Source organism: Otolemur garnettii, unplaced genomic scaffold (assembly GCF_000181295.1).
Source record: "Otolemur garnettii isolate 467f Iridium unplaced genomic scaffold, OtoGar3 scaffold00120, whole genome shotgun sequence".
NCBI lineage: Eukaryota > Metazoa > Chordata > Mammalia > Primates > Galagidae > Otolemur > Otolemur garnettii.
Window position 1 is genome coordinate 4,448,478 of NW_003852515.1, and position 4,525 is coordinate 4,453,002.

The window sequence follows — 4,525 nt, forward strand, 5'->3', positions numbered from 1 at the left end:
AAAAAAAAAAAAAAAAGTTGATGCAAATTTACAATGTTGGTATTTTTGTGTATGTGTTGCAATCAGTGATTGTACATTTGATTTGAACATTTCATATGTTTTAGGAGAATCTGATATTACATTTCTGTTTTCAAGTGAGTGAAATATTTAAAAAGATGTAACTAATTAAGTTTGTAAACTGCTGTTTAGCATTTGAAGGAATCTGATTATTAACTATACAAATTTTACCTTATTAGGCATGTAAATACTACTTAAATTCTAGAGTAAGTTTGATTAGACTTTAAGAGTTTGAAGTGGTGAAGAGGAAATGCAGGAGCATAGTTTGAAGTGTTGAGTAAAATTCAACAATTTAAATTTATAGGATGATTGAACATTAATCAGACTACAAGTAAAATGAATTTTTGAAATTTCAAAACAAACTATATTAGATTTATGAATAAAATGACAATATTTGCAAGTTGAACACAAAAGCTTCAGAAACCTAAGTTCTAAAATTTGCAGCCATGATAGCTAAATATTAATTAAAATAAAGGCACAGCACAGTGGCACTATCGGAGAGGATAGCTTTAGCCCAGGAGTTCAAGGTTATAGTGAAATATGATCACGTCACTGCACTCCAGCCTGGGTGACAGTGAGACCTTGTCTCAAAAAAAAAAAAAAAGCCAAAAAAAAGTCTAGATCTCTGTATACATTCATGCAGACAGAAAAAACTAGATGGATTCACATCAATTGTAAATAGCTACTAGCTGGTACAAGGAGTGTGAATGTACATATGTGTACTTTTCAGCTTTTCCTTTTTGGAAAAGCATGTATACTTCTGCTAGAAAAAGAATTGTGTGTGTATATATATATGTTTTTTTAAATTTGTTTGTTGAGATGAAGTCTCATTTTGTAGCCTTTGGTAGAGTGCCGTGGCATCATAGTTCACAGAACCTCAAACTTTTGGGCTCCAATCAACTCAGGCTAATCCTCCTGCCTTAGCCTCCCAAGCAGCTGGGACTACAGGCACCCTCCATAATACCCGGCTATTTTTTAGAGACGGGATCACACTCTTGCTCAGGCTGGTCTTGAACTCCTGAGCCCAGGCAATCCATACACCTCATCCTCCCAGAGTGCTGGGATTTCAGGCATGAGCCACCACACCTGGCCTAAGAATATTATTTTTTTATTTTTCTTTTCTCTCTTTCTTTTTTTTTTTTTGAGACCGAGTCTCACTATGTCACCCTTGGTAGAGTCCCCTGGTGTCACAGCTCACAGCAACCTCCAACTCTTGGGCTTAAGTGATTCTCTTGCCTCAGCCTCCCAAGTAACCAGGACTACAGGCGCCGCCACAATGCCTGGCTATTTTTTTGTTGCAGTTGTTTAGTTGGCCTAGGCTGGGTTCGAACCCGGACTGTAGGTGCATGTAGCTGGCGCCCTAACCACTGTGCTACAGGCGCTGAGCCAAAGAATATTATTTTTAAAAGAGGCGGGGAAGGAGGTAATGGACTAAAAGCAAAGAGGAGCAAAAAACAGGTAATGGTCCTGTGGTAGCCAGAAGGCTTTATCATACACGTATATGGAATTGGGAGAAAAAAGTACCATTTGAGAAAGCTACAGAAGAGGCAGTTTTTGAGGGACAAAGCCAGGTTTCTAAGGACCAGAAGTGAAGGGAATTTTTTTTTAGTGAATTGAACACACATTCCACTGTGACCTGGCACATGCCTCTTTGGTGCAAACATTTGTTTATATGGCTGTCAAGCCATATTATGTTATATAACTCTTTGAATGTAAGAATGGTCTTTCCCACCTGTGTAACTCCAGTGCCTGGCATACAGAAGGCACTTAGTAATTGTTGACTGAAAGAGGCAAAATCATGATCATTGCTGAAAAAGAATGATGGATACATGTGTCATTACATTGTTCTCTGTGCATTTATGTATGTTTGAAATGTTAAAAAAAAAAAGGTTTTTAGAAACATGTCAAAATAATTCAATTAGGCATGCAACAAATACTCCCTGGTTTATGAGAGCGTACTGCATACCTGTCATTGTGGAGTTTTTGTTTTTGTTTTTTTGAAACAGATTTCTTTCACACTGTCACCCATGCTAGAGGGCAGTGGTGCAATCATAATTCCCTGCAACCTTGAACTCCTGGGCCCAAGTGATCCTCCTGCCTCAGCCTCCCAAGTAGCTGGGACTACAGGCACACATCACCACACCCAGCTAATTTTTCTAAGTTTTGTAGAGATGGGAGTCTTGCTCTTTCTCAGGCTGGTCTCTAATTGCTGGCCCCAGCTGATCCTCCATCCCAGCCTCCTAGACTGCTAGGATTACAGGAGTGAACTACCACACCTGGCTGATACACAAATACTTATCACTATATTAGCATTGTACGGTATTCATTGCAGTAACACGCTATACACAAGTTTATAGCCTGGCAGCAATTGGCTACACCACGTAACCTTGGTGTATAGTAGGCTATACCATCTAAGTTTGTGAGTACGTTCGATGATGTTTGCACAATGATAAAATCACCTAACACCAGATTTCTCAGAACATATCCCCATTGTTAAATGACACATAACTGAATATATAGAGTATGAAAAATGTCCAGAAAGGAGATGTTTTCTCTGTAGGATATAAATTCAATATAGATATGTTACCTCTTTCCTCAGGGTTCAAATCCCCTATGCCCTTAGGTATTTTTGTCAATGTGAGATGAGTCAAAGAGTCTTTACAACAGATACCACCATCTTTGTAACCTTTTTTCTTTTCAAAAATCCCTCCTTTGACCTCCTGAGTCATCCATCTCTCGCTGTTTCAAAGTTTAGGCTCTTACTAGACTTCTTTGGAGTTGGAATAATAATACCTAACTTTAAAATTGTTATTCAAGATTAAATGAAGTAAAGGTTGTAAAGTGATTAATGCAATATTTGTCATATTGTAGGCACACCAATGGTGGTAATTATTAATATTATACTGAGGCATGTGGTTAGGAACAGGAACTTTGGATGCTAGTCAACTGAATTCAAATCCCATTCAGCCTCTCCCTAGCTGTGAGACTTTGGGTGTGTCACCTAATTGCTCTGAGCCTCAGATTTCTAATGAAAAACTAGTTCCATCTCACTCATAAGGCCACAAATCAGAGAAAACCAGTTTGCATTTTGGTGTATTGTGTTCTAACTACTTGAATATGGGAGGGGGCAAAGGGGTTTTGGGGTGCTCCCACTTAATGGGCACAATTAGAGGTGTTTGGCGAAACTTTTAGGTGTGGGACACAACTACAAAAGGGACTCTACCTAAAAAATTCAAATACTGTGACCTGGTTGTTTGTACCCTCATATTAACCTGAAAAAAAAAAAAGAATATGCATATATTTAATGTTTAAAAATCTAATAGCTGTCATGTTAGGTAGTTTGTATGCTTTTTTTTACAACTTCAGCATCTCCTATTTTTGTATTAATTTATAAAGATTACCCAGTTATATTTTTGGTAGAAATAAATTGTAAAATTTTACGAAAAATTTTATTTTTTGTAAAAAATAATATATCAAGGGTGGCGGTGCCCTGTTCTTCAGAATGTGACCTTATTCTGAGACAGGATCTTTACAGGGATTACAATTTACAAGTTACAGTGAGGTCATTAAGTGGGCCCTGAATCCAATTATGAAAAGAAGTTTGAACCCAGAGTCAGATATGCACACGGGGAGACTGCCACGTGGACATGAAGACAGAAATGAGAGCAATGCAACCAGAGCCAAGGAGCCCCAGAGACTGCCAGCAAACCAGTGCAAGTCAGGGCAGAGACCTGGGACGTGTTGTCCCTCACAGCACCCAGAAGGAATCAACCCAGGAAGACACCACCTGGATCTGAGTCTTCCAGCCTCCGGAATTATGAGACAATAAATGTCTGTTGAAGCCACCCCATTTGTAGTACTTGTTATGGCAGCCCTAGCAAACTAATATCCTATCTGTCGCCAGAATTCTAAGATGATTATTTTGAAGTCATCTTAGACATAGAAGAAGAATTGTCTGTTATTATAAAGTTCTGCAGCTGGAGTTGTGCAGTTCACCTGTTTGCCATCTGTTTGCATCACAGAAACAGTTCCCAGGGTTATGTTATAGTTCATCCTGTCCTGTCTAGATGAGTTAGTAAAATGATGGTAAAGAACATGATGAGGTCTAAGGGAGGGTAGTCACTTTCCATACATTCAGGATAACTTAACTAATCCATTATTTCAAAGTCTTTTTTCCTCCAAAATCTTTTTATTATAGAACATTTCTAAGAAAAGTGAAATGAACCTATGTCATTATTGTCAATTAGTCACACATGGTCAATTTTGATTCCTCTGCTCAAATTTCCAGATCAAATTATTTTGAAGAAAATCACTGATCCTACATCATTGTTTTTTTTTTTTTTGAGAAAGAGTCTCACTTTGTCACCCTCAGTAAAGAGCCGTGGCATCATAGCTCACAGCAACCTCAAACTCATAGCTCACGCTCTAACAATTCTCTTGTCTCGGCCTCTCAAGAGTCTGCCATAAC